Source organism: Rhinopithecus roxellana, chromosome 5 (genome assembly GCF_007565055.1).
Source record: "Rhinopithecus roxellana isolate Shanxi Qingling chromosome 5, ASM756505v1, whole genome shotgun sequence".
Lineage (NCBI taxonomy): Eukaryota > Metazoa > Chordata > Mammalia > Primates > Cercopithecidae > Rhinopithecus > Rhinopithecus roxellana.
In genome coordinates this window covers 161873090-161885324 of record NC_044553.1, presented here as the reverse complement: position 1 = coordinate 161885324, position 12235 = coordinate 161873090, and the positions used below count along the sequence as shown (strand labels likewise).

The 12235-nt window shown below is 47.2% G+C and overlaps 1 pseudogene; it reads right to left on the bottom strand.

Moving 5' to 3' along the window:
- Nucleotides 1-245: 245 nt before the first annotated feature.
- LOC104654505 lies at nucleotides 246-729 on the bottom strand (annotated as a pseudogene).
- Nucleotides 730-12235: the final 11506 nt, after the last annotated feature.

The following is a 12235-nucleotide window of genomic DNA, read 5'->3' as shown; positions in this document are numbered from 1 at the left end:
AACCAGTACAAATATTTCATATGTAATACCTGGCCATTTTCTAACCAATTGAGTAATTTGTTGCACAATAAGCTACCTCACGTCTTTCAGCAAGAAATATGTTAAATTTGAAAGGTAAAGACATTACATAATGAATTAGGACAAACTAAAATGTGCTTTAAATAGTTCTTTGGGGGAGGGGACACCACACTTCTCAATGAAGAGAAACATTTTTATAGTCAGAGATTTTTTTTTTTTTTAAACACCTATGATGCCATTAATTCATAGGGAAGAGGTTCCAGCAGCTCAGGCTCCTTCCCGCTGGTTCTCACAAAGTGTGCTTCTCTGGGTGGAGCAGCCTGGAGCTTCAGTTGAACCCAGGTACCTTTCTCTGTGGCTTCTTTCTTTTTCTGATCATTTTCCTCACGCGTTTCAGGAAGCTATCTCGGCTCTTAGAGTGCTTAATCTGCTCAATATGCACATTAGTTCTGTTGGCAGGAGTCTTGCCCTTAACTTGTTTGTCTACAGCAATGCCAGCCGCATGCTGGGGAACACTGTAGACTCCTCCAGCTTTGCCATGGTGACACTTGTGGGGCTTCCTTTTTGAACAGTTCCCATTCCCTTGATGTCTACAGTGTCACCTTTCTTATAGATTCGTGTATACCTGGCCAGAGGAACAATTCCATGTTTTCTAAAAGGCCTGGAGAACACGTATCGGGTGCCTCTCCTCTTTCCCTTTGCGTTCGTCATTTTGGTGAATTACTGGAAGATGGCGGCTCTGGCCGAAAGGCACTGATGCTATTTGAAAGAACCAATGTACGTTCCTGGTAAATGACCAAACTGCTCCTTCAACTTTCCTTTAAAAATCTACTTGTGTCTGCTGCTTGTTGGAGCTCATCGTCAGGGTAACTTGAGTCTGTGTCTCCTGGGCTTCAGTCCTCCAATGTGGCCCAAATAAACTCTCTATTTATGTTAATTTTGCCTCAGTTTCTTCCTTTATGTCGACACAATAAAGTTCAAGAATGGGTAAAACCGATTAATGGAATTAGAAGAAGTGAAACACAGCCGTCACCTTAGTGGCGGGAAGTTGGGAAGGGGTGGGAAGTGGCCTCACGGGATTGATTCCGTGGGTGGGCTTGCTTTGTAAAAATGTTTCTAGCTGTAGCTTGATGATTTGTATACATTTCTGCAGGCATGTTGTACTTTGATTTAATACTCTTAATATCTTTAGGCAATGGCTCTGCTGAGACTTTGCCCTTGGATGCTGTGAGGGGCCTGGGGCTCAGGCCACCCCATCTGGCTCAAGACACTGATTTCCCGTAGCACAGGTGAGAGCAAGTGAGAATCTGACAGCAAGAATTGCTAAGTGCCTGGGGCTGACAGCAGGGAAATCCACAGCAGAGACTGCCTACCCCTGGGGCTTCTCCTCTTCTTAAGCACCACTGCCCACCCCCTGTCCCCCATCAGCCCTGCCTTCCTCCTGCGGAATGGCGGGGAAGCTCTACCAAGCTCTACCCATGCCAGTGGTCTCTGCCCTGATCCCTGATCGAAATGACTGACAGCAAGCGCTCGTTCAGGCCCGCCCTCCCTGGATTTCTCACTTAGCAAATGGCTTTCTTAGGAGAGCACAGTCCTTTGTCCCTATGTGTGGACTGACAGTGAATAAAAGAAGCAGAAATCCATGGTGGACTTTATCTCAGCGAATAGAGGACGAAGATCAACAAGAGCTCCTGTAGGATTCGGGACACTGGTCACCCACGTAGGCACAGAAAGGGGAAAACGGAATCCACCTTTCTGGGGCCAACCTGACAATTTGTGTGCAAAGCACAGGAATTCCACACAAGGTATTTGGCCTAATAAAAGTGATTAGGGCTCGCGTGCTGCCTCAGCCTGTAATTCCAGCACTTTGGGAGGCTGATGCAGGAGGACTGCTTGAGCCTAGGAGTTGAAGACCAGCCTGGGTACCAGAGCAAGACCCTATCTCTACCAAAACAAATAAATAAATAAGTACAAAAATCAGCTGGATGTGGTAGTGTGCACCTGTCAAAAAATAAAAAAAGTAATTAGTAACAGGAAAGGTCCAAACTTAGGAGAAAAAACAAAACAATATTTTTAAACTCCTAAGAAGACGAAAAAGTATTTCGAAACCATGAGGTAAAATGACTTCAAGGGCATATGAAAAATCAAACTATCAGCCAGGCACAGCGGCTCATGCCTATAATCCCAGCACTTTGGGAGGCTGAGGCTGGGGGATTGCTTGACCCTAGGAGGTTGAGACCAGCCTGGGCAACATAGTTAAACCCCATCTCTACAAAACTAAAAACCTCAGCCAGGTGTGGTGGTGCAGACCTGTAGTCCCAGGTACTTGGGAGGCTGAGATAGGAGGATCCCTTGAGCTCAAAGGTTCAAGGCAGAAGTGAGCCATGACTGCACCACTGTACTCCAGCCTGGGTGACAGAGAGACCCTGTCTCAAAAAACAAAAACAAAAATCAACAATTATAGTGAAATAATTTAAAAAATAACATTGTAGAGCAAATGCTTCTCAGACCTCGTGGTGAACCAAATCATCCATGAGCTAATACAATCTACAGGCTGGATCTGTGTTTTCCCAGGCACCCCAAGCAATTCTGATGCCCCCACACTTGAGACCACTCCCAAAGCTGGAGGAAGATTTCCAGGGAAAATACCATCTGAAGCCACGAGAAACGTCATGTCAGTGACGGGTATCACTTGGACTCTCCTCCGAAGGCCACCTCCCCTTCCCCTGCGAGCAGGGTGGGGGAGCCTGCAGGTTCTCCCACCACTCACCTTGCACTCGCTTCCTCCACCTGTCCACGGAAAGGCCCACCCAGCTCATCCCAAAGGCCCAGGGCCCCGTGGTGAAAACCCCAAGGGAGACAAACGAAAGACCTTTACAATCTGGTTTAGAAGAGAAAAGCTTCCCTTAAGCAAGTGATCTGGTTAGGCTTTGTGTCTGTCCCCACCCAAATCTCATCTTCAATTGTAATCCCCATAATCCCCATGTGTCAAGGGAGAGACCAGCTGGAGGTCATTGAATCATGCGGGCGGTTTTCCCCACGCTGTTCTCGTGATCGTGAGTTCTCACGAGATCTGATGGTTTTATAAGGGGCTCTTCCCCCTTGGCTCAGCACAGCTCCCTGCTGCCGTGGGGAGGAGGTGCCTTGCTTTCACTTCGCCTTCTGCCATGAGTGTAAGTTTCCTGAGACCTCCCCAACCATGCTGAACTGTGAGTCAATTAAACCTCTTTCCATTATAAATTACCCAGTCTCAGGCAGTTCTTTATAGCAGTATGAAAATGGACTAATACAGCAATTCACCACAAATTCAAGGCAGGCGTCAGTCTTTTTCTCTCCTGTACGTAGTTCATTTGAGAATAAACTTAGTTTTAGAAACTGGATACTTTGGCCCTCATTGAGGGTATAGACATATATACACACACATATGTGCACTTACACACCTATGCTGTAAAGTGGCAGCCATGACAGTCCCTTCACCTGACTTGTCTAGAAATGTCCAGTTCCAGAGGCAGTGACCCTAGAGGGACAGAGAGCGTGTCTGGGAGAAATGTGGAAGGGTCAGCTGCACCCAGTGAACTTCGCGAGGCACCGCAGCTGCCTTTTCCAGGTTGAATCTTCAAAGTGCAACTCAAGCAAGATGGATCTAATGGGGAACTTGCAGGGAGTCTCCAGGTCTGATGCTGGAGTCGTGTCCACAGGGAAGTCCACGAAGGAGGGAAATTCAGGAGCAGTCGCTGCCCTGAGAAGACAGACTGAAGACCCATGTCAGTTCCTGTTCCTTCTGACCTTGGGTACCAGGGTATTCTACAAAAGTTAGTTTTGTTTTGTTTTTGGGATGGGGCTTCAATCAGTCATCTAGACTAACATTCAGTGAGAGGATCACTGCAGCCTTGAACGGCTGGGTTCAGGTGATCCTCCTGCCTCAGCCTCCCAAGAGACTGAGATTACTTGTGCCATCACACCCTGTCAGTTTTTGTTTATTTTTGTTCAATGCCTTTAATGTAATCAGCCTGGTAATTTTTTAAAACTTTTTCTTTTTTCTTTTTTTTTTTTTGCAGAGAGGGGGTCTTGCTTGCTGCATTGCTCAGGCGGGTCTCCAACTCCTGGGCTTAAGTCATCCTCCTGCCTGGGCCTCCCAAAGTTCTGGGATTCCACATGTAAGCCACTGTGCTGAGCCCAAGCCAGTATTTTTATTTAGTAACTCATTGTTTTTAAATAATATTTATGTTATATCTTTTATCTGCTAATCTTACAGCCTGAAAATGAGGCTGAACTGGCTGGCTCCTCTGCCTCAAGGGAACGCAGACCTCTCCAGAGCAGCTGGCTTCCGTTGCTGTGTGGTCCTACAAGCATCTTTCAGCCTGGGCCACTTAATGTTGATTTCTTAGCTTGTTGGTTCCAGGGCCTCAAAAAAATGATATTCAGTTTAAACCCAAACACGCAAGAGGATGGGGCACCTGTCACAAATCTTACGGGAGACACTTTTATTGTCTTAATGAGCGCCCTGGATAGAAAAATGTCTTTCTCACCTCTGCTTGCTGATGGTTGGAAAATGAATTCACCTTTTCACTGAGTATATATATATGGCCCTTCTAGGATGCACACCTGTGTGGAAGTCCTAGTCTCCTTTACAGCCAAAGCTCAGGGCTTCTGAGATGAGGAATTCCTCCGGGGCAGCAGCTGCATCAGTGTCAGTGGCCACTTACATTCCCAGCAGCTTTGTTGTTTGGAAGATTTCCTTTTTTTCCACAATTGCATCTATGCAAGAATGGATTTTGTAATATTTAATTCAGAATGTCTAGCCTCAAAAGATTTTTCAAGTTATCTGATCTACTTTGTTGTTGGGAAGGAAATAACTGCTTGTCTTGCAGGTGGTTCCGTCCCGTTTGTCTACACTGTTGTGCCATTTGTCTACACTGTTTTGTTTACACTGTTGTGCCCGTTGGCAGAAAGCCCTCGGTGTGGTTGTGGCATTTCCAGTGTTCCCAGAGCAGGCCTCGGTCTGGTCCTCCCAGAGGTCTCTGCAGTCGCTCCCCGCTGATGCCAGTGGCAGCTGCTTATTTCGCAGGAATGCCATTCCCTCTCTGTGCCCGGAGGCACTGAGATCCCAGTTCCTCTCAACTGGGAAGAGACCTGGAGGGCAGAGAGATTCTCTCTGGCCTAGGGCCAAAGGCTCAGAGAGGAGTCCAAGGCTTCCTGGCCCTAACCAGGCCTCTGGAGTAAGATGAGACCAGGAGATAGGGACAGGGAGCTCCTGGGATATGGGTGGCACTTGCCACCTGCAGGAAGCTCACGTTCTGACCTGCAGTTCCCTGTGATGAACTTCAAGAGGGAACTCCCACCCAGGCTGCCTAACTCTGGGCAGTGAGACCAAATCTGCGATGTAGGAATGAGAAGATCCATAACTTTTGGTTCAGCCACCAAAGTTACCTGCTCCAGCCCAGACGAGATCTGTGACAAAGCCGGTGCTTTTGTGTGCATGTTCTTGAGTCCCCTTTGTCATGTTATCTCTGAACTGGTTGGGTCTTGGGCAGGAGGAAGGAGGCTGTCATTTACTGGGTCCTTCCCATCCTTACATTAACACTACATTGTTCAATGTTATGCCATAAGCTTTTCAGCTGTAAAGAGCCTCAATAAGCAATTAGCAAATGTATTTCATTAGAATATTAGAAAAGTAGGCTGGGCAGGCTGGGTGCGGTGGCTCACGCCTATAATCCCAGCACTTTGGGAGGCCAAGGTGGGCGGATCACTTGAGGCCAGGAGTTTGAGACCAGCCTGGCCAACATGGTGAAACCCCATCGCTACCAAAAATACAAAAATTATCTGGACGTGGTGACAGGTGCCTGTAATCCCAGCTACTTGGGAGGCTGAGACATGAGAATCGCTTGAGCTTGGGACGTGGAGGTTGCAGTGAGCTGAGATCATGCTACGGCATTCCAGCCTGGGTGAGAGGGAGACTCTGTCTTAAAAAACAAAATTTTACATCTATATATGTGTGTGTAAATTAGGGTTTAATTCAGAAAGACAAGCATTGGTTCAGTCACTCAACAGATCAGATATATCAGCTTGGCTACGATGCAACAAACACATTCCTAAAATTCCCTGGGCTATGCAAAATTGCACAATAAAAACCACAGGACTTACAACGGAAAAATGAGGTCAGGGCAGGACACTCAAAACACCTCATCAGTGACACAATTTTTTAAAGTGATAGGAACCTAATAAAGAGCGTAGAAGGGTTTTACATGCTAAATTGTTGAGGAATACATCAGTACTACAATGAGCATGGCACTTTATTTGAAGGCCTGAAGTCAGTTGTGGAGTAGATGGAGGAAGGGGTGTAGACTGTGAGATCCCTGAAGCAGGGAACAGGGTTCCCTGGGTCCCTGGAGAAAACATGGTTTGTCTCTGTGTCACCACCCAAATCTCATCTCGAATTGTAATCCGAATGTGTCAGGGAAGGGACCTGGCGGGAGGTAATTGGATCATGGGGGCGGATTTCCCCCCTGCTGCTTTTCTTTAGCTAGTGAGTTCTCACGAGATCTGATGGTTTAAGAGTGTGGCACTGGTCAGGCGCAGTGGCTCACGCCTATAATCCTAGCACTTTGGGGGGCCAAGGCGGGCAGATCACGAGGTCAGGAGTTTGAGACCATTCTGGCCAATATGGTGAAACCCCATCTCTACTAAAAATACAAAAATTAACTAGGTATGGTGGTGTGCGCCTGTAGTCCCAGCTACTCGGGAGGCTGAGGCAGAAGAATTGGTTGAACTGGGACCCCAGAGGCAGAGGTTGCAGTGAGCCGAGATCGTGCCACTGCACTCCAGCCTGGGCTACAGAAAGAGACTCCATCTCAAAAAAAAAAAAAGAGTGTGGCACTTTCCCCTTCACACACTCCCCGTCTCCTGCCGCCATGTAAGACATGCCTCGCTTCCCCTTCACCTTCCTGCATGATTGTAAGTTTCCTGAGTCCTTCCCAGCCATTTGGAACTGTGAGTCAATTAGACCTCTTTTATTTATAAAGTGCACAGTCTTATGTAGTTCTTTATAGCAGTGTGAAAATGGACAAATGCTCAATGGGTATGGCTCACAACCCAGCGGGAAACTGAGGCTGCTTGCATATTCTGAGGTGTGTGCACATGCACTCTGTGTATTCCTCTGCACCTCAGTTCCACTGGGGGTGTTTCCTGTGTTCACTTGGTGTTTCTTTTTTCTTTTTTGTTTTTTTGAGACGGAGTCTCGCTCTGTCGCCCAGGCTGGAGTGCAGTGGCCAGATCTCAGCTCACTGCAAGCTCCGCCTCCCGGGTTTACACCATTCTCCTGCCTCAGCCTCCTGAGTAGCTGGGACTACAGGCGCCCGCCACCTCGCCCGGCTAGTTTTTTGTATTTTTTAGTAGAGATGGGGTTTCACCGTATTAGCCAGGATGGTCTCGATCTCCTGACCTCGTGATCCGCCCGTCTCGGCCTCCCAAAGTGCTGGGATTACAGGCTTGAGCCACCGCACCCGGCCTACTTGGTGTTTCTTACAGACAAAATCACACATAAGCAGTCGCAAAATTAAAATGCATTGGAAAGAATTTACATTTTCTTTTTTGTTTGCTTGTTTCTTTTTTTTTTTTTTTTGAGATGGAGTCTCATTCTGTAGCCCAGGTTGGAGTGCAGTGGCAGTGATCTTAGCTCACTGCAACCTCTGCCTCCAGGGTTCAAGTGATTCTCCTGCCTCAGCCTCCTGACTAGCTGGGACTATAGGCACGCACCACCACACCTGGCTAATTTTTATATTTTTAATAGAGACGGGGTTTCACCATGTTGGTCAGGCTGGTCTCGAATTCCTGACCTCGTGATCTGCCTGCCTAGGCCTCCCAAAGTGCTGGGATTACAGGTGTGAGCCACCGCACCCAGCTGAATTTACATTTTCAAAGCGAGCACTGTAGTAGAACTACAGTCATGGAATACCCACCATGTGGTAGGCGCTGTTCTAGACACTGCAGCAGCAAGCCATGTGCAGCCCTACCCTCGGAGGAGCTACCTGCCAATGGCGGAAGCAATCAACAAATCAATAATCTCATTTCACGTGATGAGAAGTGCTGTGAAGGAAAAAGGAGCAGCGCAAGACAGCAAGGGATGGCTTTGTGGTAGCATTTTTTTTTTTTTTTTTTTTTTTTGGTAGGTCGATGTATTTGCTTCCTGGGGCAGCCATTTACAAAGTGCCACAGCCTTGGTGGCTTCAACAGAAATGATTCTCTCCCAGTTCTGAAGGCCAGATGTCTGAGATCCGGGTATCAGCAGGGGTGGCTCCTTCTAGGAGCTGGGAGGGAGGATCTAGTCCAGGCCTCTCCCAGCTGCATGTGATTTGCCGGCAGTGTCTGGCTCCTGGCTGCTGGACATATCCCTGCCATCCCTGCCTCTGTCTTCATGTGCTGTTCTCCCTGTGTACGTGTCGGTGTCCAAATTCCCCATGACATAAGGACACCAGTTATAGTGGATGAGGGCCCCAACCACTCCAGTATGACCTCATCTTAACTAATTACATCTGCAATGACCCTGTTTCCAAATAAGGTCACATTCTGAGGTACTGAGGGCTGGAAACTCAATGTATGAAGTTTGCGGGGATACAGTTCTACCTACAACAGTTGGTAAGGGAAGCCCCTTTTAAGTAAGTGACATTTGAACAAGAGGCCCCCATTCCTGACCCCTAAACCATTTCCAAAACTAAACTACTTGCACACAAGCCCATGGCCCACGTCATAGATTCTGCCTTTGGAGGGAATCCAAATTTAGAGAGTACAGAAGTGTCCCTAAAAGGCGGAACCTCAGGGTAGGAGAGCACACACCCTGCAGCCCCACTGTCAGGGCCTTGTTGCTGGGGAGTGAGCAGGTGCTGAGCCTTGGCCTGCAGGACAGCTGCCACTGCTCCCAGGGCGGATGACAATATGCACATTGGGAGGTAAGGCCTGGGTCCATGTGGTAGAAGGATACTTTATTTTATTTTAATTAATTAATTAATTAATGTATGACAGAGTCTCACTCTGTCGCCCAGGCTGGAGTGCAGTGGTGCGATCTCGGCTCAATGCAACCTCTGCCTCCCGGGTTCAAGCGATTCTTCTGTCTCAGCCTCCGGAGTAGCTAGGACAACAGGCACCCACCACCACGCCCAGCTAATTTTCATATTTTTGGTAGAAATGGGGTTTCACCATTTTGGCCAGGCTGGTCTCGAATTCCTGACCTGAAGTGATCTGCTTGCCTCGGCCTCCCGAAGCGCTGGGATTACAGGCGTGAGCCACCACGTCAAGTCGGGGGGGTACTTAAAAAGCATTGAAGCAATAGTCAGAAGGACTGTGGGGTTGGCTGACTTTTCTTAATGGCTTTAAAAGCCTCAAAATAATAATAATAACAGGCTCAAGTGAGCCAACTATCAATGTAAGACACTCTATGAGAGTCCGAAGCCTTCGGGGCAGCGTGAAGTGCCCTTATCTCTGCAGGTACAGAGTGGTTTATGATGAAAACCAGACCCAGGAGTATTCACAGCTCTGAATAATGTTCATTTCATCTCTCTCTTCAGCCATGTTTAATGTACTGTCTAATCTATTAAAGACAAACTGTTTCTTACATTTCTGACACTAAATGAGGGGGGGATGTCCCACACCAACCGATTACCCAACTCTCCGCACACCAATTGGGTGACATGCAATTCAATTCTGACATGAGCTCCCTGGGGGTAACACAGACCCTACAGGTTAAGGACACGGTCCCACCAGACCGCCCCCAGTTCAGAAGCCAAGTGCACATCTCAGCCTCTCATGCTTCTTTTTTGTTTGTTTTTTGAAACTGAGTCTTGCTCTGTCATGCAGGCTGGAGTGCAGTGACATGATCTCGGCTCACTGCAACCCTTGGCCTCCCGGGTTCAAGCAATTCCCCTGCCTCAGCCTCTCGCATAGCTGGGATTACAGGCACCCACCACCATTGGTCCTCCGTACTTGGACCAACTGGCTATAAATCAAGGGTTCCCACGGCCCCTCCCCAGGTTCAGTAATTTGCTGTAGGGCTCACAAAACTCAGGGGTACACTTACATTGACCAGTTCATTAGAAGGCTGCAAATGGACAGTCAGATGAAGAAGTACATAGGGTGAGGTCTACAGGGTCCCTAAGGCAGGGGCTTCTGTCTCTGTGGAGTCGGGTGCACCATCCTCCTGACACATGGATGTGTTCTCCAAACCCCTCCATTTAGGGTTTTTATGGAGTTTCCATTACGTACGTGGGCATGATTAACTTACTGACCATCAGTGCTTAACTCAATCCCAGCTATGGCTGAAAGGGGCATGTTATAAATGTTAACGTAAAAACTAAACTCTGTAAAACATTTTGCAGGGATTTATTCTGAGCCAATATGAGTGACCACGGCCTGGAGCAATCACAAACCCAGGAAGCTTTGAGCAAGTGTCCCAAGGTAGTCGAATTACGGTTTGCTTTAATATATTTCAGGGAGGCAGGAGTTACCAGCAAAGACATAAATCAACACATGGAAGGTATAGGTTGGTGCAGCCTGGAAAGGCAGGATATTTGGAAGCGGTGTCAGGGTGGGGCTGTTATAAGGCACAGGAACATTCAGAGATTCTTTAATTTGCAATTGGTTGAAGGAACAAAACTTTGTCTAAAAACAGAGTTAGCAGAAAGGAATGTTTAAGGTAAGATAAGGATGCTGTGTTAGAGTCAGCCACCATGTCTATTTAGCAAGATTAATGGCCTGCAGGAGTGACTTCATCCTTGTTTTGCTCGACCTTCGGTCCTGTTTGTAATTTGGTCTCTTATTGCACAAACAGTCTGCTCTTCGAATCTTGTGATCTCTGTTTTAACATTAACGCTAGTCAGTTGTATCTAAACTGCAAAAGGGAAAGGACTGAAGGAGGTCTGTCCCCTTCTGGCAGGGAACTCAGTTTTTAGTTTCTCTGGGGTCTCCTTGGCCAAGAAGGGGTCTGTTCAGTCAGTTGAGGGGCATGGGATTTTACATTTAGTTTTACGTGAATATGAAAAGATGCTCTTCTCATCCCCATCACTCAGGAAATTCCAAGGGTTTTAGACGCTCTCGGGTCAGGAGCCAGAATGAAGACCAAATTTATTCATTTCTTTTTTGGGAAGAATTGATACACTCCTCCTTCGGTATCTGTAAACCATTGGTTGCAGAACCTCCCATAGTTACCAAAATCCACAGATGCTCACGCCTGTTAAAAGAAAAACTTAGGCCGGGTGTGGTGGCTCATGCCTGTAATCCCAGCTACTTGGGAGGCTGAGGCTGGCGGATCATGAGGTCAGTTCAGCCTGGCCAAGAGACCAGCCTGGCCAATATGGTGAAACCCCGTCTCTACTGAAAATATAAAAATTAGCAAGGCTTGGTGGCAGGTGCCTGTAATCCCAGTTACTTGGGAGGCTGAGGCAGGAGAATTACTTGAACCCGGGAGGTGGAGTTTGCAATGAGCCAAAGATTGTGCCACTGCACTCCAGCCTGGTTGATGGAGCAAGACTCTGACTCAAAAAAAAAAAAAAAAAAGAAAAAGAAAAGAAAAGAAAAGAAAAACTTTAGGTAAATTAAATTTAAAAAGAAAAACTTTAGGCAAATTAAATTTAAAAAGAAAACCTTTAGGCAAATTAAATGTATCAGTATAGGCTGGGCACAGTGGCTCATGCATGTAATCCCAGCAATTTGGGAGACTGAGGTGGGTGGATCACTTGAGGGTAGGAGTTTGAGACCAGCCTGGGCAACACAGTGAAACCCACAGTGAAACTCTACTAAAACAACAACAACAACAAAATAAATTAGCTGGGCACAGTGGTACATGCCTCTAATCCCAGCTACTTGGGAGGCTGAGGCACGAGAATCACTTGAGCCTGGGAGGCTGTTATCTTTGTTTTCAACTATAAACTATGAACTAAGTTTCTCCCAAAGTTAGTTCAGCCTACGCCCAGGAATGAATAAGGATAGTTTGGAGATTGGAGGCAAGATGGAGTCCTTTAAGTTGGACCTCTTTCACTGGCTCAGTCATAATTTAGCAAAGGCAGTTTCAATACTTGCATATAACCAATCACATCCTCCTGTATGCTTTATTTTAGTTTTCGACACGGAGTCTCACTCTGTTACCCAGGCTGAAGTGCAGTGGTGCGATCTCGGCTCACTGCAACCTCTGCCTCCTGGGTTCAAGCTATTCTCCTGCCTCAGCCTCCCA